The sequence below is a fragment of the Oryzias latipes genome, chromosome 16 (genome assembly GCF_002234675.1).
Source record: "Oryzias latipes chromosome 16, ASM223467v1".
In the NCBI taxonomy this organism is placed as follows: Eukaryota; Metazoa; Chordata; class Actinopteri; order Beloniformes; family Adrianichthyidae; genus Oryzias; species Oryzias latipes.
In genome coordinates this window covers 6,846,877-6,872,369 of record NC_019874.2, presented here as the reverse complement: position 1 = coordinate 6,872,369, position 25,493 = coordinate 6,846,877, and the positions used below count along the sequence as shown (strand labels likewise).

The 25,493-nt window shown below is 40.0% G+C and overlaps 1 protein-coding gene across 5 annotated transcripts in view; it reads left to right on the top strand.

Moving 5' to 3' along the window:
* Positions 1–25,493, top strand: part of oxr1 (oxidation resistance 1) — a 193,786-nt gene that overhangs the window by 22,629 nt on the left and 145,664 nt on the right. The gene's annotated exons all lie outside the window — the stretch shown is intronic.

Below are 25,493 nucleotides of genomic sequence, written 5' to 3'. Positions count from 1 at the left end.
CCAGCTTCATCTCTCAATCACATTACACTACGAGGCTGCATTTAATATAACTTACTCGGGTTACCTCCACTGCTGGGATTTCAGCCTTCCCTTCTCAGCCTCCTCCTCATTGCTCTGCAGGAATTCCAGATTTGCATTGATTAGGATGAGTGGCCTGTGGACAGATACTAGGCGACCCTCCACTCCTCCCATGAGCCACCGCCTCCCCCGTGGAGTCAGCAACCGAACCTTCCTGGCTGTGTTTACAGAGTAAAGTTTGTTTTTGGGAGTGAGGTATGATAATAGGATGGTGACTCAGTGCTTTGACAATGCTGATGCATCCGCCTGCCTCTTTGTGTGTTTTGTCACCCCAGTGTGTGTGAGAAGATGATTAAACCACGCCAGCCCTCCATCTCCTGTGAGCTGTGTCAGCACACTCCCTGACGTGGAGGCGCTCCAACTGGCTGTAATAAGCTGCCATCTTTAAATTCAAGCGCTCCAAAAGCTCCCCCAGTTTCTGCTGAATATGAAACAAAGCATTTTTTCCTTTTACTAAACTGCTGATCAGGACCTGAAGACTTTGAAAAAAGACAATCTTTTAATAAGATTTCTACTCAGCATTTTAAAAATGGCTTTCCCCTTCTTCTTCTTTTCATTTCTTTCCTTAAAGCCGACTTCAAATACATCCACTTACTGTGATTACAATGCAAAAGCTTAATTAAGAGTTTCTTTAAAATCTAATCAAAACTTGCATTTTACTTTTGATTCAGATGGATTAGGGTGTGGACCAGCACCACATATCATGAATTAGCACTCGGTTCTCCTAACCTGGCCTGACTGGCTGTTATGGATGAGCAGAGCATCGCTGCCTGACCGCCTGTGTCTCCGTCCGCTCATTGAAATGCAACTCGTGCATTTTCAGTCACATCTCACTGTGGGTGAATTTATGGAGTGACACGCTGCAGGTTAGATGTTTGTGAAGTTCATTAGTGTCGCTCCTTAAAAAAGAAAATCAGTAACTTCTTTCCACTGTTGCTGGGATTTGTTGTTTCGTTGTAGACGAGAGAGGCGGTCGATGATTTGAAAGCAAGCTCCGCCCCCACCTGCTGTCTTCAGGCAGCACACCAAACCTCTAGGCGGCTGTGATGAGCTCAACACTGTTTGAGTTTTTAGTTCCAATGAAAAGACTGTTTATTTCTGTTTGACAGACGAAAAATAAAAGGAACTTCAATTAATGCAAACCCTTTTTTCTTTAACATAGATTTATGAATTCAGCTTGTTTTTAATTTAAAAAAAAGACAGTTTTAGTCAATTGTAATATTTTGTTACAACTAAAAGTTTGTAACTGTTCATTTCATAATGTAATATTTTTTCTTTAAAAATATGTCGCAGATCATTTGACATGTATTCAAGAAGCTGGCTGGATTTTTTTAAAGAGTTTAACAAAATATATATTTTTTTAATCACAGTAGTGTGGAAACATTTGACGTCTTTATTTCTAAGCTGAATGAGAACTTTTTCTTAAAGAAAAGGGTCTAAAATCTAACATGTTATTTTCATATTTTGTAAATGATTTTTTTTTAATATTTGGAGGAAAACCTAACATTAAAAAGTGGGAAAAAATAACTGCATCAAATTGACCTGCTCAGTTTGTGAAATGATTTTCTTTTAGGGCAGTTTCATGTTTCTTACCGTCAAAACCGACCTTTTCTTGGTTACAGTAAAAATAAAACTGTTAATGATATAAAAATTTTTTTTAGATGGAAATTTGAAAAATGTAATAAATTGTTGTCAAGTTGTAAAACGTGTGAAGATATAAATAGGGATGGATGGATTCAGTGTTGTGATGCCTAGCTCTAAAGTCCCACTGCCATAATCATTTGAACTATTTTCAAAGTGTTCCCAGTGGTCTTTTAATTCTGATTATGCTGTTTTTGACCAAAATGTTAATCATTTCTAGGACATAGTTTCTGCAGAGCGGCAGGAGTTCACTGGAAATTTGCCTCTGACTTGTGGGCGGGACTTTTGGCAGGAAGCTCGCCTGCGCTCATTTCCCATTACCGGTGCCACAAAAATTCTCAGATGAGGAAAACAAAGACGTCCATGGATCTTTTTGTCTACAGGTGGATGCATCAGAATGGAGCAGAGCAGAGAGCTTCAGGCCTGCTGATTCTAGTTCCTGTGTAACTACAAGCTCTTTCAAACAGCAATTTTTCGTCGGCTCCTGATTCACTATGAATAAAGACGCAGAAATTCAGTTTTAATCATCTTTATATGTGTCCTCCATCATGAGAAAAATGTTACAAGAACATTTCACAGCTACACATTGCATTCTAAACTTTTCAATGTCAAACAAATTTTAAAACCTTTACATCTTTTTTCCTAACATCCCATTTGAATTGGATAAAAACATGCTGGTTTTCTGCTAATGACAGCAGGACAGGTATTTTTTTAAAAGACACGATGGTGTTCTGCTCCGTCAGTGAGGAATCTTCATCTCTCATCATTTGTTTGTCTCAGTGCCACTCTTGTGCTGTTAAACGGTGAGGACAGTGACACTAGAACAGTTTTATTTTCCAAATGAACATGGAACATTTAGCCTCACAGCAAATCAGTTCTTGCTTTCATGTCTGCTGATACTCTGGGCTGACCGTGACTCTTAAAGGTATAAATATTAAGAGGTTCTCTGGAGAGTAAGGTCATGTTTCAGCTCTGAACGTGTGGACAGAGTTGTTGATCTTCCGTTGTTGCCACAGTTCTCTGCCTGTTTTCCTCTGGGGAGCTGGCTCTCAGTTGGGTGTTGCTTCCATCCTGGGTTTGTCTCCTCCTGACATTAAAGAGCACAATTCCAAGAGATGCCAATAATTTCAAGCTGATTGTTGTGGTGCAGCGGGGTCAGAAAGGCAGTTTGCCACGCTGTGGTGACGGACGGCTCCTGGGGTAAATGGTGAGGAGGTGCGCTGCTGGTGTTTGCATCCGAGGATGACTCATGACAAACAGTAAAGAAAGCAAACACCTTTGTCTTTAACAGCTGCACCGTCGGGTTTTAACGAGCAGTTTGCCCTTGAAAAAGGGTTGCAATGACACGGAGCTCTGCTGACATTTAAACACGGATCAGTGTCACATCGTGTTCATGGCAGTTAAGCCTGGAACATGTTGGCAAAAGGACCCACTCCGTCAAACCTGCACATCCGCCTGTAGCTTTAAGCTACTGACAAGCAGGGACATTGCACTTGATAACTTATGCATGCAGGTGGAACAGAACAATGTCTGGGGAGCAGAGAGCATGCTGGGAAGCATTAACCCCCCACAAAGACCTGCTGATCCAATCATTAAGAACAGGCTGCCCCCCCCCCCCCCCTCCTTCCACCTGATGCCACACGCCGACTCTCCTTGGAGTGACCTGGGATGGGTTGCAGCAGCGACTGCACATACGCCCTCCATTCAGAGACATACTTTGTGTAGAATCTGTAATTTAATTCACTCCAGTCTGGCCTTGACGGGATTGACTCGCTTTGAATGCTAAGCAAGTTTTTGCATTCAGTTATTCTGAGGCTGCGCCTTGGAAAATGGAAGAGTCTGAGTGGCTGGCAGGTGTCCGTTAAAATCCAATTGCAGGATGTGTTAAAGGTCTTAGTCAGCATTTTAGCTGGCCTTGCAAAGCTGCATGCTTCAGCATGATGGGAGCAAATACCAGCTCCATCTATTCTTCATTGCAAAACAACATATTGGATTAAGTATGGTTTTCTCCAAATAAATTGGCCTTTCAGTTAGAGAAAGTTTTCATCTTTTGAACTGCAGTTCTGGTGGGATCCGACAGAAAGAGCATTTTTTATCAGGTCACTGATGGTATTTGCAGGTCTGCTGATGTTTTACAGCAGAACAGGAAGTTATGATTGTGATGCAAAAGTAGTTTTTGGGAAACTCTTATGACTACTTACTTTCTATGAGCTCAGAAGCTCAAATGAAAATGTGACCAGACTAGTCATATTGTCGATAAATAAAGCTGGTGCAGAGCTGCACCTTCAGACTGCTTTAGCCAAATCCACATGGGTATAATCAGCCTCTTGGCTGCAGAGGTCTGCACCGGTTGGTGCCAGCAATGCTTAGTTTTACTCTGCAGACGACAGCAGCAGCGGTGTGATTCCTTATTTTCCAAATGAAGCAGGTCCTAGACAGTAATGAAGTCCGAGGATTGTTAAACTCTGTGGGAGAGTGATGAAGAGTGGGCTTTCTGCTGACAGAGGAAGAGGAGGGATGAAATGCCAAGGTACACATTAAATCAATCCCTTCCTCCTGCTTCTTTTTATTGCCCCATTAGGAATGTGGAGGAGGAGCTGGTGCCACTGACTGTGGCAGACTGCATCCACACTATGACAGGCGGAGTTCATACATGATGTTCTCCAACTGCTGCATGAAAGTGGGACATTTTCCTGATTAGTTTATTATGAATAATTCATAGTTCAAGTTGTCAATCATAAGTGGACTTCATTGCATAAATAATTATATTTAACTTGGTAAAAATATTTAATGCACTTCAAAGGAAATCTGCCTGATGTTTGCATAGATGGGGGAAAAAATGTCATATTCTCTTTTTTATATCTTCTAATAAGTCATTATTAAGTATCATAGATCAGGCTTTGTCACCATTTTCTAGTTTTTTTATTTTTAAAAAACTAATTTGGAAGTTCTCAAAGAAAGAACTTCAAAGGAAACTTTCCTTTTTTTGTAAAAATGTAAAATGTTAGCAATGCAAGAGGGGTCAAATGAAGAACACTTGTCACAACACATGTGGCCTATGCCACTGCTCAAAGTGTGATGTGGAAAAAACCTGTTCCAGGTATATTCAGATCTATCAAATCTGAAATGACGCCACTCTTATAACCCTTGTGCTATCTTAGATGACCCCACCCTTACATTGACGTGTTGTTCCTACCATGACAAAGGTGGATAAAGGTGGAAAGATTTCATGTAATCTATGGACACCAGTGAAGATCACAAATCATTGAAGAAAAAGGTTCAGAGCACTGTCTAGTGGGTCTAGATGACCCTACTCCCAATGTTAAAGTGCCTAGGATAGCACAAGGGTTAAAACCCAAAGAACTGTTTAATACCTCCATGTTCATTTTCACTGACATTAGGTATTCCATTACAATGAGTTGCACCTTTATCTCTCTACGTCTGCCCTTTGTGCACAGTTCTGTGTGTGTACCGGACCACCCCCCCACCCTTCCTCTGCGTTAGCGCATTGAGCGCAAGTCATATTGACCAGAGATGCAGTCACGTGCAGCTTAGAGAGTACCAAAAGCGCACATGCGTGAGTTTATGTACCAGTAATCGTAATTAATTACCAAAATTTGAATTGTAATTCGTTACGTTACTCCGTCACTGACAATGGTAATGAAATTACAGTAATTTATTACTTTGTTATCTATTCTCCCAACACTAGTCATTTTGGTCTGCACACTAAGTTTTGGATTTTTTCATATTACAAACCATTAATAGTTATCAGGTGGTAATAGCATTAGTTAATCAATAATGTGAGAAATGAAAAGGGGGAGATGGGTGGAGCATCACCTAAAGGCTGCTCGTACCCATAAATCCCAAAATGTATCCAGATGTATAAAAGAATCGCATTGAGGTCATTGTTTACTTGGTTTTGAAGTGCAGTTTCTCCCCTGGAGGCGCAGGCTGCGGTCTGTTTCTGCCTCCTCCGCCTTACTTTTCCACCCCTGCACTTGTCAGTCATTTGGATGAGCTGTCAGTTTTCAACCTTGAGCTAGAGGGAATAAAACTGCAAAACAAAACGAATACATGGAAAATCTAAAGTGTGATTTTATCCTGAGGAAACACGACTGCACATGACCTGTGATAAAAAACAAAGGAACATGCTGGTGCTCGCCGTGGAAGCAGCAGAGACGAGCCCCCTCAGGGGCTTTAATCAGCTGCATTTCCTTAGGTATCAAATCAATGTACAGAGGTTGAATATCACTGAGTGAATTTGGTGAAAGTGAGCCCGTACGCCACGGGGATCTGCTAATGAAATTTTGATGCAGCTTTATTTAGTGCTATTTTTTACAGGATAACGTTCCCAGCTCCGTTTTCACTTCAAAAGCGAGCTTTCACCGCTGCTGGGGGTCGTTTCACCACTTGCCATTACAGGAAAGTTCCTCCCCGCTTTGAGTCTTGAGGCTGTGTTTACTTAGTTTGTTTATGTATTTGTTGCCCTTTTTTTTGTCTGTCAGTCTTGAGTGTTTGATGTGATCATGTCCAATCTCGTTTGATTTTCTTCAGTTTCCACTTGGCTCTGCTAATCCAGGGGTGGGAGGTGCTGTGCGCTCGTGGGTGGCTCCCTTCATTAGATTACTGCTTTCATTGCTTGTGGCCAGACAACAGGGAGTATGGCGGGTGGAAAACTGGATCTCCTCATTTAGGGGAGGGGGGACGCACAAACCTATTTTTAGCCTGGGACTCCAAAGGTTAACACTGCATCATACATACTTTAGAAGTGTACCTCCTGTGTCGATTCAGCAATGAAAACCCCACAACATTAAAGCATTTATTCATTTCTTTTCATTTTGAAGTGATAAATAAAATCTAAGCATCACAAACAAAAGGATAACAATGAATGACTATATGCGTAGCTCAGAAAAGGCTTTGGATGAAGTTTAAAGTCCCACTCCGATCACCTTTTGATGTAATTTCAAAGTCTTCTCAGTGTTCTTTTTAATGACGATGATGCCGTTTTTAGCCAAAATCGAAAAATCTGTCGTTTTTGAGAACATAGTTTGTGCAGAGCGGCAGGAGTTGAACAGAAATTCTCCTTTGGCGCAAAGTAAGCCTTGCGCTAATTTCCCATCATGCCTTTGTTTACACTCTCTCCTGCTAGCTTACAGCCCGTCACAACCTCGACCTAACATTAGTGGTGCAACAAAAATAGAAAACAATATTGGAGCTATCCAACTGTACAGTTGATCCAAATTCCAGCTTAGACGAGGAAAACAAAGACGTTCATGGATCTATCTGTCTCCATCAGAATGGAGCAGAGCAGGGACCTAATAACTACGATATTTTTCAATCAGCATTTTTTAATCTGCTCCTGATTTACAATAATTTGAATGACAAAATACATTAAAATTGCATTTTTCTTTTTAAATATCTTCCATCTTGAGATAAAGGCTACAAAAACATGTTAAAAACACTCTAAACTCTATTTTCATTGAAATGTGTCTTTAACAACTGATGGAATCCAACCCCTTTTTTTTAATTAAGTCCAAGCTTACATTTATTCATTTCATTTAATCAATTTATTCATTTCCAGAGCACCTTCCACCACCAGCCAAGGAGGCCCAAAGTGCTGTACACAAGGAAGGCAGAATACATTATATAAACATAAAAAACATAAAAGACATAAAAACAGATTTGAAACAGAGATTGAAACCAACATCTTAAAAGGCAGTTTGGTAGATACTACGGTGCCCTAGTGGAGGAACAGTTTGGCTTTAAAACTCTCCAAAAGCGTAACCTCTCTAGTAACTGGTGGCAATTGGTTCTAGAGTTTAGGAACCAGCACAGCGAGCACACGATCCCCCCAGAACTTACATTTGGTTCTCGGAACCAGTAACACACACTGGTCTGCAGAGCGCAAGGACTTAAGGGGAGAGTATTTCAAAGCAGAGTACCTAATGACTTAACAACAAAAACAAGAATTTTCACAAAAATCAAATATTGCACAGGGGTTAGCTGAATAAGACCAGGATCGGGGTAAGTGCTCAGAATTCTTTGTACCACAAATAAATCTGGCTGCTGCCTGTTGAACCAGCTACAGACTCGCTATTGAAGCCTTGGGCAACCTGGCATATAAGGAGCTGCAATAATTCAGCCTGGACAATACAAAAGCATGCGTCACAAACAGTGTTTTTACTGAATGACACGGAATAAACACATGCACAGAGAACAATGAATTCTGGTAAAAGAAACATGTCAATAAATCTTTAGTCCCTAATATTTATTTATTATACCGTTCTTTATAAATGTTTTGAATATTTTTATGGGTGGACAATTTTGTAATAACATCCCTGCAGTTATTCCATATCAGAACCCCTCTTGTGAAGTTTATCTTTTCTTCTCACAGCTGGGTTCATAAACACAGTTGATCCTCCCCAACTGTATGGAAAAGAACGGAAGTGCTGGACCTTTTTTTTCTTCTTCTTATGTTTTTATGATTCATTCACAAAAAAATAATGGTTCAGATTAGTGGATCAATGACATGAATGTTTGTTTGAAAAACAGTCTGCCTTACAAAGTCCACATATCCATAAATGATCCACTCTCAACCATTGACAGTAGATATAGATGGTCAAAAGGGGGGGTCATGTGACCCTTTAGGCTCTTTACGTCACGAGGAGAACACAGAAAACCCTGTACTGCTCTCTCATTAAGACTTCAGAAACACAATTTTTCTAGTCCTAGGATAATCCTTTCATTGATGCTTTGTGATTACCTTACACATGGACACAATTGTGTCAAAAACATACACACCATTTAATACATGTTTACTGAGCACACATATGGTAAGGAAGAGCTTCAGAAGGCAGACTTCCTTTATTTTTTGCAAGTATCAGTACATCAAGAATTAATTGTTTTTACAAAATGAAATTATTTGTTGAACTGTAATAGAGACAAAGACAAACTGTTTTTATTTGATAAGCTCAGACTCTTGCATCAATTTGTGTTGGGAAAAAGATTCCCAAGGCTGAATTGGTTTCTTTATTAAGACGTCAGCTGTGGTTTCAGCTGTAAAATGACTTTACATATATCTCAGGGAAATATTCATCCCGTAAACTGGATGATATCATAAATCCCATCTATGGTGTTTGTTCTTGACCTGCTTTCCCTGAAACATGAGCGGGTAACCTCGCCCCTCAGCGCTGTCCTTCCTCAGTGTGTCCTCTTTCTCCTGTCATCTTCGTCATCGTTCCGTCATCCTTCGAAGCAAATGCTTCGTCACGCAGTTCGGTTCAGCTGCTGGCGCCGCAAGATATTGTTGACCAGGGGTGAAAGCTAAAGTAGAGTCAAATTAACATTTTCATTACGTTACTCTCATTGAAACACCAGCAGCATTTCTCAATGTCAGTCCAAGGTTGGTGGAAGGGTTAGGGGGGTACCTTTAGTTTAAGGACTCTCTGCTTCTGAAACTTTTAAGCCTCAGTCTGTGTTTTTATTTCTGTCACTTTTATAATAGCAGGCTCTAAGAATAGACAAATGTTGTTCATGACATTTTGTGTTCAGTTCATGTTTAACAGTCAGCTTTGTCACTTGCAGAGCGGTTCTCCTGCATCTGGCTCAGTTGTCCGTCTGCACTGACATTTCACTGCTCACAGGAGGAGCCGCAACTGCATTCATTGTCCTCTGCTTTATGGGAGAATGAGCTCATCCTTATTCCATATGATTAGATTTATATTAGTTTCAAGACTATCGAATCCAGAAAACCAATAGTGGTGTCCCCATTAAGAAAAAGGAAAAGGTTGAAGAGGAACAAAGTGTCTTAAGCCTGAGTTACAAGCAGTGGAAATGGGCTGTCTGCGGGTGAAAAATGGGAGAACCTGGACGGATGGGTGAGTGGGATGCAGATGTGTTGTACGGATCTTTCCCGTAAGCCTTTTAATGCTGTTCATGTGATAAGCGCATGTTCTTTGAGTGAGGCCTGGCTGTCATAAGTGAAGCTTTGGTGCAGTTTCAATAATGAAGATCTACCTCATCTTCAGGAATGCTGGGTGATTCATCCCACCACATGTCAATCATCATTTGGTCCTCACTCTGATCCAAAAGCTAAAGTGTTCACAGCCAATCACAATCAAATCCCTAGCCTTTAAATTCATTATTTCATTCATTATTCATTCATTTATCATTTATCATTCATTATTCATTTATCCGCATTCCAGACATTTAGCTGGCCCACTTCTGCCCTGTTCTCCTCCTGGCTCTTTGATTTGGTGTGGTCTGGCCTGAACCACCATCAGCATCTGGGCTCTGGGGAATCTTTGCTTGGTTCAAGCTCATCACAAACAGGCAAGATGTCTCTGGCCCAGAGTCCAACCGCCAAAGACTACGGACTATTTCATGCTTCACTATCAAATCTTTTCTTTAATTACGCTTTCAAGATCTCTCCTTATCGAAATGAGCAAATTAGACAATCCAGGGCTCGACATAGCCATTTGTCCGCTGGCCCGGTCCTGTTTTTCGAGCAGTACGGACCACAAGACTTTACTTTTCACTTGTCCGCTCGGGCCACTAAAATATCTAACGGTTTATATATTCTTCACCTTTTTCAATAAAGTAAATTTTGCGAAAACGTGTAGATTTACCTCGTCTTCATAATTTAGTTTTTCTGCTAGTCCTGTGTTCAGACTTCAAGGGTTTCTATGGGAAACCTTTGATCACTTCTCCTTCTCTCCCGCCCCTTCGCGCTCGGCTTTCACTGCCGAGCACCACGCGCTCACTACTTTTTTTTTCAAACTTTATTGAATGTAACAATTCAATACAAAACAATGTTAAACAGCAACAACGAAGGCACAAGCCAGTGGGTTATTATTACATTTGATTATAAATCCGACACCGTCACTGAAGAGAGACTGAAGCATGTCAGAAATGTGGAAGACATGGCAGGAATAGATAGGAATATGTTAGATGGAGTAATGGGTATAATTAGTACTATGGACAGCAAGATATTTAATGAATGCATTGAAGATGAAACTGTATCCACTAAGCTTTAAGCTGAATGTCAAAGAATCAAAGGCAACTCCAAATACCTGAATCTCAGACTCAAATGCAGTAGAATGTTAAACTACTTAATTTTGTTTTTCTTTACAACACTGTAAGCAGTAAGTATTTCTAGTTTGCTGAATGATCTCAGTTAGACCTGCACAATATGAGGAAAACTCGCGATATGCGATATCAGAGATTAAAATTGCGATAACGATATAATTTGCGGTATATAAACAAACAGCAAAATAACCAAATAACCATTCCCAGTTTAAAAATTATACTCCAAATGACCCACGTTGACATAGGTTACAAACATCTAACATAACAGGGCTCCATCTGATTGGTCAACAATGTGAAGGCGTCCATCCGATTGGTCAAATGCATTAAGGGATTTATTTGATTCGTTAAATGGTTCAAGCTGCCATTAGATTGTTTTAACACATTTAAGGTTTATGATTTATTGCGATATTTGCCGTTAGAAGCACCATGAAAACTTCTGAACTAGTGTTTCCTCCTACACTGCAGTGCTCTCTTCAAAACATCTGAAACAGACTAGAGCAGATTTAAGTTTGATATGGTCTATTTTCAGTCATTGAAAAGTGTAGAAATAAGTGATGTCACCAGAATGCACCAAATTGTACCATATTAAAAGTTTCCGGGGGGGCCCCAGACCCCCCTAAAGTTGCAAGCACCTGCGGAGCGGCGGGTCCCGCTATGCGCGGTGTTGGGCCAGTAACTTTCAGGCAGGGCCAGTAAGTTTCAAAAACTACTGGCCCTGTGGGCCAGTGCAAATTTCTGGGCTATGTCAACCCCTGCAATCAAGTTTGTGGTTTGTGTGGTCATACTACAGCCACTTATGTATCAGGTGCAGCATTTATGCAGCATTTATGTCAGTAAGGAGCCGATATTCGTATTCCACTAATGACTAGAGTTTAGCGTATGACAGCATCACTTGTATGTCATAATTGCGATTAACTTACATTAGCCTTACAAATGCTTCACAATTCACTGACCACACGCACAACAATGGTACGTTCCATTTTCATGACGTCCCTCTAGGTGGCCGGACAAGGCTTAGTGGAACTGCAAGACACACCTGCCACCTGCGCTCCTCTTAAGGTTCTGCCTCTCCTCTCTTTGACCCACCGTGGTTCTGAACAACCCAAACACCTGCACCACCTGTACTGGTCACCCCCCCCCCCCCCCCTCTATATGGGTGCAAGTGACTAAGGCTTTAGAAAGAGAGCTTGTTGACAACCACTCTGATACAAATAACTGAACCAAACAGCATGTAGAGCTGAGCAGCATCACTAGCAGTTTTTGCTTTTTTATAAAGAAAAATTGTAACAAATACTTCAGTAAACGATATTTAGGCCTCTTTACTTCAGGTTACAGGTGATGCAATCACATCTGATGGTCCTGCATCTCGATGCTAAATATTGTCATCCTCACCGAAACATTTAAAATAGGCTTGGATGCATTCCAGTATCATATCCTAGTCAAAGACTAGAACTTTTCTTGGATCCATATTTTTAGGATAACTGCAGCACACATATTTCCCATACCTTGAGGCTGCAGTTTATTGGGATCATCCTGCTAAATGTCTCACCTTCATGTGGTTTGTTTTGCTTTCACACACGGCTCTCCGGGGACCATCCAAAGACTGAAATAGCAGATCTGCATGGAAAATCACAGGGCTTCTGTCATTAATAGGTGCTTGCGACTTCTCCAGACACCATGTTTACCTGCAAAATTTGTTTGGCCCTTTTTGAGCTCTGTGCTGTGGACTGCCATTTTTCCCCCTATGCTGGTAATGCACAACCTGTCAGGTAGGGAGGGCTGATGAACATGAAGGACCCAAAGTGCAGAGACGGGAGGCACACGGTTCCAAAACAAGGGGTTTATTCAACTACGAAAAGCGCTGCACAGCAGGAAAACAAAACTAAACGTACTGTGGGCATAGCATGAACACATGGCAGAAGGGAGTCAGGGAAGAGACATTAATGGACCAGCACAAGAGGAAGGCAGAGACAAGACTTAAACACAAAACAGGACTGACAAGACACAGGTGAACATGATCAGGAGAGATTGGAACCAGGGAAGTAAAACTCAAAACCATGACATGCAGGGAACCTTTCAAAATAAAACAGGAAACAGAACTCAAACATGACAAAAACAAACGGAAAGCGCAAACCAATACAAGGAAACCCAAACCCTGACACATCCCTTACATCACTTCTGCCGTTCGGTCCTCTGGTCCTCCAGTGAGTAGTCACCCCAAATTAATCTGCACAGACGTCATTAGCAAGTGAACCACAATCCTCGCTTTGTAGCAGACCAGGTTTGATCGATCTGCACCAGGGTTCAGGTGAGCTTTCACAGCTGCCAAAGGAAGTGAATGGATGTGAAAACTGACCGAAGCCTCAATGGAAAAGATACTCTTTTCTTTACCTTCATCAATAACTGATGAAATGTTATTGGAAAGACATCAGACATAACATATGGAGCTTTAATTCATCATTTTCTACAACACAAAGCAATAAGCACATCAAAAAACACATTACTATCAGCATTTTAAATGTCAACATGTCTTCTTTGGATTATTGTATTAAAAAGCAGATCAGGTCACTCTAATGCTTCGTCTGCCACTGATCACAGATAAAACATTTACACATCTCAGATTTTAAGTGTACTTTATTTTACAGTGTCAAAGGACATGAAAGCTATTCCAACCAAAACCGCTGATACCAACAGTCTATTTTGTCTTCATGTGGTCTCTTTGATGGAGCCTGTGTTTGTCTTGTTTGGTCCACAAAATGGAAAGAATGTTGTGGATGGCTACTCTGACAGCAGCTTTCTTTTGTGTTTAAAAATGGAGCTTTTGTTTTTAGTAAAATGATTTTTCTTCAGGGCTGCACAGTGGCCCAATGGTGGCGCACAGCAACAAGGACCCCAGTTCAAGTCCTTCTGAAACAATGGGGGACCTTTCTGTGTGGAGTTTGCATGTTTTCCCTGTGCATGCAGGTTTTTTTTCCGGGAAATCTGGCTTCCTCCCACCATCCAAAAACATACTTCATAGGTTAATTGGTTATTCTAAATAGTTTCTAGATGTAAATGTGAGAGTGTATGGGTGTCCCGACAGCCCCTTGACCCCGAAAGGGACAAAACTAGTTTAGAGAATGATGAATGAATGAATGAATGAATCATTTTTCTTTATCCAAGCAATTAAAAAGGCTTCCCTTAAAAAATAAAAAGCATGGTTATGTTTGACTGGAAGAAACTCCACTGAATGAATTACAGTAGTTTTTCCCTCCACACTCTCTTCCTGAAGGAAAGGAGAATTGTTTGTTGAAACTTCCGAACTTCCAGGTTTGGTTCAGTTAAGAAGACACATATTAGCTCCTCTGTAGTCTGAGTAGCTTAGCTTTTAAAAGCTTAAAGTCCTAAGGTTTACTTCATGGGAGATAGCCTACGATAAAGTGCTTCACCCTACATGACACTGAGGAATGACATTAGAAATTTTTAAGTGAATGTTTCAATAACAAAAACCCTTTTCCATGCATAAATCCTTTGCTCCCACGCTGGCTAAAAGGCTCTGGATTGGCAGAGGATGTGTTCATCAGAAGGCTGACCCATGGCGAGGTTTGCAGAGTCAAAGACGTCTGCCCTGAATACCACAGAGATCACTCCAGGTCCAATCCTCTTGACAGAAAAACCTCTTTGCCTCCCATCGCAGACACCCTCTAATCTGGTTGTAAGTATGAAGGTAGAGTTTTACAGGCTTTGGAAGAATGTAGGAGAAAGCAGCTTTGAGACCTATTTGTGACAAATGCTGGCTCACGAATCCCAGCTCTATCTATTCTACTCCAAGTTCACAGGGAGGTAGATGCAAACCACGCCCTCCAATCTCCTCCAGAAGCACATACGGCTCTGTAGTGTCTCCCGTTTTTTTTCTTCCTTCAGCCCTAATGTACTGCGGCTAAAGTGGCCTGAAAGGAAGGATATAAAGTGGACAAAGTGCACCATTTCTGCAGAAAGCTCCATATAGTCCCTCTGCTTTAATGCATTTCTTTGATGAACCCGTAAAACCTCTTTACATTCCATTTTAATCAGGAGTAGTTACATTTAGAAATGAGATGTTTATTAAATGGACTTGTTTGTTTAAAGAGTCAGGTGAGAACATCTCTAATGGCCATGTCTGTAGATGAAGCTCGCAGCCTCGTTGTTCAGCTGCTCTCTAAGCTCTCCTGCTTGCCTCAAGCTAATGTGTTGTTTTGACTGGAACTCCACAGAAGCAGAAATATTTTCCAATTAATTTGTGTTATTTTAAAAGCAGATGAGCAACCTTTTCCTGGTTTAAAAGTAATAGTTGCTAATGCTATTTTAAAAAAGGTTGTTTTATATTTGGGATTTGATTAATGCATGACTGTTAGTCAGTTATAGATCAGCTATATAATAGTAATATATTATCATACATATATATAGATAGATAGTTTACTCTGAAAGACTTGAGAAAAGCCTGACATAGGACCTTTAAATTCCTGCACCTTTTATCAGTTTTGCATCTTTAAATGACACATTTTCAGGTTAAAACACAGTTTCTGTTTTTCATTACTATGCAAATCTGAGTCCCGTATCTAAAACATTAAACTATTTCAGAGATTGAAAATATGAGGTTCTCTTTAGGAGAGACTAGGATGGATCAGGAATGAGGACATCAGAGGAGCAGACAGTGGTAGATGTTTTAGAGATAAATGCAGGGAAGCAGATGGAGATGTTGGGATACGTTGAGAGGAGGAACAGGGAAGATGCTGGTAAAAGGATGCTGAGGTTGGAGCTACCAGGAAAGAGCCCTAGAGGAAAACCAAAGAAGAGTTTCATGGATGTAGAGAAGAAGGAGGAAATGGTGGGAGGGGAGGTAAACAAGAGTTTTGCAAAACTACATATGTAACTGCGGTTGTAAGGAAATGGAGTATAGTTTGATAAACCTATTCAACTTTGTCATCAATCAGAAAGAAGAAAAACAATGTAGCATGGTTAGTAGTTTGAAAAAATACAGTTGATAAATAATTATTCCCCTAAAACCTCCATACATGTACATTCACTGTATATTTGTCTGGAAAGGTGATATTTGTGCGGTCCACTGAAGCGTCTTTAAACAATTTCTGACAAATCTACCCAGTGGTACAGAGGCGTCTTAAAATAAACTGCCCTTTCCCCTCCCTTGCTCCCTGACTGCTGCTGAATTCAAATCACATTTCCTTTCCCTTTCCTCCTGAGCTTTGTTGCCTAAGGTTGAACCAGTGACTCATCATAAATGGAAAAAAGACGGTTTGAAAAAGCAGTGGTGCACTGGCACTATGCACACCGCTTACAGGGAAAGAAATGCTTTAATTGTGCGAGGAAACAAGGTCGGGTTCAATAAGTGAGTGCAGGGCTGCTGTACAGCACAGCCATAGTAATGAGGCGACACGCTGACTCGTCTGGAAGATGTTACTGAGATGCTCAGACTGAAGGTACACCGTTTTACAGGAATCATTTTATTTCAATTTAAAGCCTGTGGTTTTCTGTTCACACACTTTAAAGGTTAGCTATCCAAGTTTAACAACTGCCATTATTTATTTATACCGTCAATTATGAGGGGAGCCTTTCTTCTAGAAATGGTCCTTCAGCTGAGAAAAAGCACTTGTGTTTTCGAGGTTACGACAAAATAGAATCAAACTTGGTGAAAGCTTGATTTATGTAAAAGTTTCAGCTGACTTAGTTTATTAAATGTCATTTTTTTTATTTCAGCAGTTGCTTGTGTTTTTTATTTAACTATTTTTATTTAAGTTTTCAAATTTGACTGCTTTTAATTTGACGTTTTTAGCCAAAATCCCAAAACTTGTGTTGTTTACCAGGACATAGTTTCTGCAGAGCAGCTGGAGTTGATCAGAAATCCACCTCTGAGTTGTGGGTGGGACTGTTGCTGAGAGCTCTCTGTTTTTTCTCTCTCCCGCTAGCTTACAAACCCCCAAGCTAGCATTAGCAATGCAACAACAATGACGACCAATATCGTAGCTGTCCATCCGTACAGTTTAGATCCAGATTCCAGCTCAGACGAGGAAAACAAAGACGTACATGGATCTATTTGTCTGTAAGTAGGTGATCAGAATGGAGCAGAGCAGGGCTTGTGGCCCCGCCCAGCACATTTTCTACATCACAAATACGTTTTTTTTACCAACAGTATTATTCACAACGATTTGAAAAAGAAAATATTCAGAAAAGAACATGTTAAAACCACAAAATCACCATTTTCATTGGATTTAGTCTTTAAAAGAGACTGAATAATATTCTAGTGCATTAGTTGGAGCCTAAACCAACCACAGTGGGGCGAAGGTGGAATGCACCCTTGACAGGTCGCCGTTCTGTTACAGGGAACGTTTATTTCACTTTGTTTAATCAAAGCAGCATTGTTTTGTGCAACAGATCTACACCCCAGAAATGGCAGATTTTGGAATTGTGTCTCATTAAATGTAAAGGAAAGTTGTGCGTTCGCCTTGAATTGTGTTAGGCAGATTTCAGCCGGGATGTGTTTCCTGTGATAGGTCGCTGATTAACAGCATATTCAGAACTGTGAAAGGTGAGAGGAGGGCTTTCAGAGCCACCATTAAGCAAGTGAGTTCTGATACCTTTAATACTGAAAGGCTGAGTTTTGATTTGCCCAAGAATTCCCCATCATCAGAACTTGACAGCAGAAACTTCCTTTTGGCAGGTCTGTTACTCAGCTTCAGGATTTTACATCTAATTTTAGGCTTTTCAAAATACAATAAAGAAAATGGTATCATCTTGTTTCCTTGAAGTTACATTTCCCTGGAAATTTGTTTTTTTATTTTTTAACTTTCTTAAGTTAGTTGTTCAGAGCTCTGTGGTTTTTAGGATTTTATGAAACCGTTTATCTGTGCAGATTAAAATTTCTTTCTCATGTTCTGCTTTTCCGCTGGTTACAGATGTGTTTCCATTTTGTGTTTTTATGTATCAGTTCTTGTTTCTCCCAACCTAAGACATGAAGCAATCCAAGCTTTGTTTATTGGATTTTGTAGTTTTCTAGTTTTCTTGATCATGTTCAAAACGACATGGAGCAAAGGTTTCACTTTTCATGCATGGTAAAAATAAATAAATAAATAAAACTAAGAGAAGGCCTGTTTGAGTGGAAGCTATTTAGAAACTGACAGATCCCATCATTGGGCTTGTATTTCCTGAGAAAATCATAACTCTACGAAGGTTTTGTTTTTGTGACCATCAGGTAACGTTGGTTTTCAGAGAAAAGCCTTCACAGACACATTCGTTTTGCTTCCACACGCCTCCGTCTTCCAGTGCTTGTACTATCTGGGCAAAGGTGATGTTTTACTCTGAACATTTTCAGCCTAAACAAAAAGCAGACTTTCTTCTTTTGATTGAAAGCTTAAAATCTAGCTCCCTGTTGTTTGTTCTCAAGGTCGCCTCTGCTCAATAAACCAGGCTACACAGATGCAGATCACTCAGGAGTTCTTTAGAGGTGTGGACAGATTTCTGTAATCCTCACAGCCTTTGAGCAAGGCTGTCTGCTCCTGGAGCAACCAAGGCTGCTTTGATACAATTCTGTTTTGAAAATAATAACGCTAGTCAAGATATTTGATCACCTGCCACTCTGACAACAGCTTTTCTAGCACTGTGGTCACATTTTTAAAGGTAATGTTCGAACTTTTTGAGTAAATCTTTAAGGTAATTATTTTTTTTATTTGACGATTTAAGGAGACACAAATTATCGTCATGTTGGTCGCTTTATACCTTAAGGCCAAGTTTCACAGCCACTACATACATTTTGTGCTTATTGCACAGGTAAAAATTGGTCATACATGAATATTAGAGGAAGAAATGAGAAGCTGTGGTCTTTTATGTGAAATTTTCACAGATGTATCAGGAATGAATCACGTTAAAACCACGGAATAAGTACGAATACACCACGCAAAGAACACGTAAATCACCATAGAACTTGACCCTTGTGTGATGATTGCGCTGTTTACATGCAATTCCTAAGTCATACGTGCATCAATTACTTAATTTTAACCTGATGTGTGCGCTGTAGAAACAAAATAAAAGTTATACATCCGTGGTACATGCGTGAAAAGTCCATTAGACATAAGTCGAACGCCACAAATTTGCTTCTGCATCTTGCAAAAATCACACACAATTGGGTAAGATATTTATGCAATAATTGGGTATGAACTATGTAAAATACACTTGAACAGCACGATTGTCCATCAACCAAAAATTTTTATCAGTTTAAAACCGAATTCACTTGTAGACATCTGCACACATCAACTACTGGCGAAAGAAAGAAACACTTATGAATTCCGTAAATCACGCATGTATCATGAAAGACACAAATTCCATAATGCTCAAGTAGTGATTGTGTGACTCTGCATTTCCTCCCAAAGCATCTGACCTCACTCTAACTCACGTATTATATGGGATTTTTTTTTAATTTTAGAGAAGTTTCAGCGTTTGGACTGTTAAATGACCTTAACATTCTGCAGGTTGTGTTTTCTCACGGCAAAGCTGGTAGCTTGTTTACGAAAAAAATAATTACGGTGGCCCAGAAGGGTCACAACACAACACATTAACTTTATACACAACATACTAACTTTACACACAACACATTAACTTTACACACAACACATTAACTTTATACACAACACACTAACTTTACACACAACACACTAACTTTACACACAACACATTAACTTAACACACAACACATTAACTCACAACACAACACAATAGCTCACAACACAACACATTAACTCACAACACAACACATTAACTCACAACACAACACATTAACTCACAACACAACACAATAACTCACAACACAACACATTAACTCACAACACAACACAATAACTCACAACACAACACATTAACTCACAACACAACACAATAACTCACAACACAACACATTAACTCACAACACAACACATTAACTCATGGCCCAGAAGGGTCACAACACAACACATTAACTTACCTCACAACACATTAACTCACAACGGAAGTAAAGCAGCAATTGAAGTGCTTTTATTCTGAAATTTCTACTGGGCTGAGCAGCTAACTACCTAACAGAAAGTAATGTCACAGTGAGCTGTGGAGGGAGCATGTTATTGCTACAAGAGAAGCTAGCAGCAGTGTTGCCAGAAACTTTGTCTTTACTACGGTTCTCCTTCCTCTAAACACACACAATATGAACACACACTCCTCCCTCCGCTCTGACACCCCCCTCTGTCGCTGCACGCGCGCTCCTCTCCTCTCCTTTTTTCCGCTCTGTCCTGTGTGTGCGTGTGTGTTGGGGACTGCACGTGCCTGTGTGAGAGGACGGAGCGGAAAAAAGGAGAGGAGAGGAGCGCGCGTGCAGCTCCCTCCACAGCTCACTGTGACATTACTTTCTGTTAGGTAGTTAGCTGCTCAGCCCAGTAGAAATTTCAGAATAAAAGCACTTCAATTGCTGCTTTACTTCCGTTGTGAGTTAATGTGTTGTGAGGTAAGTTAATGTGTTGTGTTGTGACCCTTCTGGGCCATGAGTTAATGTGTTGTGTTGTGAGTTATTGTGTTGTTTTGTGAGTTAATGTGTTGTGTGTTAAGTTAATTTGTTGTGTGTAAAGTTAGTGTGTTGTGTGTAAAGTTAGTGTGTTGTGTATAAAGTTAATGTGTTGTGTGTAAAGTTAATGTGTTGTGTTGTGACCCTTCTGGGCCACCGTAAATAATAGTTTCAAAGACGTGACCTTATTTTGTGATAAAAAATAATTAAGGACACTTTCCCGGGGGGGTTGCTTGGTGACACCAGAGTTTGTTTTTCTTGGACAGTCGGCTTCCTTTGACAGCTGTGAAAGCTCCTCTAGGCTCCGGAACGGACAATGCAATGAGCCCGGCTTGAGAGTGTGCTTCTCACTTCACTCACCAGTGAAGCTAACACTGACGGACTGTTCAGCAAACCAAAGAACGAAAGGAAACCAGGGTAAAAGAGGTTGGGAGCTGTCTTATTGGACTGGGATTGGCAGGCTTCTGATTACACCTTATTACCAAAAATACCAATCTTTTATAAACTTTTTTTGTTTTTAAAAACTAATATCTTCCTTAGGGTTACTCAAAAGCTTTTAAGACAGCATTTAAAATAATTTTTTGTTTTGACTTTTTAGGGGCTTTAGTAAAGGATTAAAGAGCAGATATGAAATTAGGCTTACATGCAGAATGTCCACATACCACAAGAAAAAACAAAACATTTACATGAACTAATAATATCTTTTAGACAGAACATTTGTTTTCTACTTGAAGATAAAGTATAAATCATATTTATAATATTCCAAAGACTACAGTTCTGTTAGTCTTGCACAGAGGTGCCACTTGTGTTTATGAACTCCAAAATAATTTAATATCTAAGGATTTGCAAAGCTGCATCATTAAAAAGAAACATCCCAGGTTTTCTAAGTTAGTTAAATTCCCTGTGCAGGTGTCTAAATGTGAGACAGCAAGCAGCAAAGCATCAATATTATCTGATGCTTTGCTTTACAGGAAATTACCAAAGCTATCGTGAACATTACGGTTTGTTACTTTAAAACTAGCAAAGGCTAACAGAAATCAGTTGTTTGGAATGTCAGTTTTGTAGAAGGATTCCGGCAGATTTCCCTGGAGGAAACCAAAGGAACTTGTAGAAACCAGACAGAATCGAGGAGAACATCCAAACTGCAAAGAGTGGCTTGTCAGGACTTCAACGTGGACCCTTTAAGTTTGTTTTTATCAAAGTGCAGAAGAAATAGGAATAATCTTTCAACTGCAAATGCAGTTTGTGCTTAATGGTTTACTTTTAATACTTGAAACTTAAGGTTGTGTCACACATCCAGTACAAAAATTTTGTGCATATTGCACGGATGAAAATTGCATGAATGCACGTGAAAAAAAGTGAGAAAAGTTGCCTATTATGAATGACCCACATTAAAACCATGTAAGAAGTATGAATAAACCACGCAAAGAACACGTAAGTTCAACGTAGCACATGAACGGTCTGCTACTATTGTGCTGTTCAAATGCAATTCATTAGTGGTTCATGCATCAATTACATAAATTAAATTGTGATATGTGCGACGTATACGCAATGTAAAGATTATACATCTGTGTTGCGCAAGTGAAAAGTCTCTTAGACATATGTGGAACTGTCATGGAAAGCCACACACTTGCATATGCATATCCCAAACATCACGGACAGTTGCACAAAATTTACGTAACAATTGCATATAAACTATGTCAATCAAATGTAAACTGCGAAATTCTCAATGACCAAAATTTTTGAACAGTTCAAAACCGAATTCACGCAAAGACCCGTCGCCCTAAAACCTCAACAGAAATCTGCGGACATCAAAGAAGAAACACTTATGAATTATGTAGATCACGAATCAGTATCACGAAAGACCGAAATTTCAGACGTGGAAAATGGGCAGTAGGCAAAATGTAGGCAGTGCCTGTGTGACACGGCCTTTCCTCCCAAAGCATCTGACCTCACTCTAACTCACATTTTATATGGGATGTTTCTTTAATTTTAGAGAAGTTTCAGCGTTTGGACTGTTAAATGACCTCAACATTCTGCAGGTTGTGTTTTCTCACGTCAAAGCTGGTAGCTTGCAAAGACGTGACCTTATTTTGTGATAAAAAATAATTAAGGACACTTTCCCGGGGGGGTTGCTTGGTGACACCAGAGTTTGTTTTTCTTGGACAGTCGGCTTCCTTTGACAGCTGTGAAAGCTCCTCTAGGCTCTGGAATGGACAAAGTGTCATGGTTTCAGTTTGTTGTGTCTTGTTTTTCGCTTTAGTTCTTGTCCTGTCTTGTTTGGTTCTGTTTCCTGTTTTATTTTGAAAGGTTTCTGTCTTGTCATGTTTCTTGAGTTTTTCTTCCTTTGGTCCCCATCTGCCCTAATCGTGTTCACCTGTGTCTTGTCTGCCCTGTCTGTATATAAGTCTTGTCTCTGCCTTCCTCCTGGGTTGGTCCATTATTCCTGTCTGGTGTTCATGTCATACCATGTTCCATGTTCCATGTTTCTCGTCACGCCACGCCACAGTGAGTTTTTGTTCTGACATCCTGCTCTGCAGCGCTTTTTGTTTGTTTTTTGTGAATTAAACCCACTAGCCCTGATCCTCATGCCTCCGCCTCTGCATCTGGGTCCAACCGGCTCTCGAGCCACCCTCCACCGTGACACAAAGCAATGAGCGCGGCTTGAGAGTGTGCTTCTCACTTCTCGCTTCGCTCACAAGACGGACATCTGCGCAGATCGTTATGAATTACGTATATCAGGCATGAATTGTGGAAGACCGAAATTTCATACGTGTAAAATGAGCAAAATGTAAGTAGTGGCTGTGTGACACGGTCTAACTAAAACATCTAAAGATGGTCTGCATAGGAGTTACATAAAATGTAAATGCTTCACTTCGCAAAAAAGTACAACAGATTTTTTACGCCGTCCTCATATTTTCAGTTGAGGTCTATTTTTTCAGCTGCTTTTGTAAAAAGATGCAGCAGGCAGGACACTCTTTCCATAAATTGTTACGCTTGACATGACAATTGAAACAAACATGTCAAGTGTTGTCATCCCGGTTATATAACATCCACTTTGAGGCCGAAAGCTGAAGGACTTTGGGCCATGATGTCCTAAAAGGTCAGTTAGTGCAGCTGAATACTCTGCATGCATTGGTCTTCCTGCAGCGTTGGCTTTGCCAAAGAGGATGCAACCTTTTGTTGCATCTGAACTCACTAAAGTATTGTTTTGAGATGTTATTAATTACAATAAATTACGTTTCCAGTTTGGATGGATAAAATCACTGGACAGGTGTAGGTAGATGATGGAACCTCCCTCGCTCTTATAGCCCTTACGTTGCTTAATACTGGGTTCATAATGGATCGAAAACACATTTCTGTTAATTGCTGAAAGCATATCTGAGACTATTATTGTGGCGTTGTGGGAAATTATATAGACAGTGTCTGTAAAACGTTCTGCGCTAAGTGCCACTTCAAGTAACCAAATGAATGAAATTGTTCCTCAGAGAACTTGGAGAATACAACTCTTAATGTCAGAGCTAAAATCAGTTGAAGGAGAAAAAGTGTTGCAGCTCATCAGTTCCTAAAGGAGGGAAAGTAAACAACTATGGGAGCGAGGGTTGGTGTCAGACTAATTGAAATGCTCCGTACTCTGGTAGAGTTATGCTAACGCTGTTAGTCTCACTTGTGTGTGCAGAACTGATAGATTTGTGCTGCTGAGGCAGGTTTCCCCTCTCTGGAGCTGCTACCCTGCAGCACATGTGTGAACATATTGAAGATCACAGCCAGAGTTCCTCTTAGCTTCTCTCTGAAGTGCGACTGAGGGGAAGCCCAGGCAAAAAGTGTGAAAAGAGCAGAAGAACTTCTCCAACTTAACTTCACACTTTAATCAAGTCATTTAAAAGTAGGACTTCTCTGCTTTCTTCATCTCCATTTCCCACTTTTCTCACTTGCACTACAGGCAGAGCAGTGTTTGAATAACTTTTTTAAAAAGTGCTCACATCGCAGCATGGAGAAGTTGACCAAAGCTATCTCTGTAGGTAGAAGACATTTGAAAAACTTCTGACAGACTTTCTACAATGAGGACGAGTAAGGGCCAAAACTGACAGTACTTTTTGTAGAGAACTCCGCTTTGAAGGTGATTTTTCATTTACGCTGACACTGATGAGTGATCTCTGACCAGAAGCATCCGATCCTTCTCTTTTCCTCCCACACAAGCTTCCTCACATGCTGCGGTTGTAAAAATAATGAAATAAATATTCCACAGATTTACCCTGCAAACACACTGAGCATCATGTCATCACCAAGACCTGATGCATTTTTTTCTGCTCAGATCTAAGAATTGGGTCAATAAAAGCGGTTTCCTCTCTGGGTTCTTTGCATGTGCTTCATCAGACACGGTTAGGGTTTAAGGAGTTCTGGATTCTCCCTTTTATCAGGATATCAGCATTCCTATAGAGCGGAATATCATTGGAAATGTTGCTATGTAAACTTGTAACCAGCAGGTTTCCTCAAACATCAGCTTACTCAACCCTGTAAGGCCCTCTACAGCAAAGACTTGACATAAAATTTATTTTGTAATTTTATTGTTTTTTAAACCTTTTGGTGAAATCCACAAAAGTATTTTGCTGTATTCTTTTTTAATGAGATATCAATTATGATACGTTGAGTGAATTGGTAGGTTTTTGTTCACAATAATGTGAACAAAACACCTCATTTACACACTGTCCGTACATTTTTAACATGATGGAACTGGATTATAAAGAATTAATTATCAACAAAATTTTAATCCTTTAAATACAGAAAGTAGTCAGTTTTAAACGTGAGAAACAATAGATGAGTTATTACCACCATAAACTTTTGAAAATTAGCAAAACTTTTTCCGCCATAAGGGTTTTTATTTTATTTTATGGAAGCAGCCAGGAAAAGTCCCTCTACTGCCCCTAATGGAATGATGATGAACTACAGGGCAGAAAACATTGACTGCATTCAAAGATTCAAAGATTTTTATTGTCATTGTATTTCTACAACAAAATTTCCGATGTCCCTCAGTCGTAAAAGAAACAGTAGACATAAAAAGAATAAACACTAATATAAAAAATATAAAAATCAAAAATTACGTTAAGACGTTTTTAAATAAGATGTCACAGTA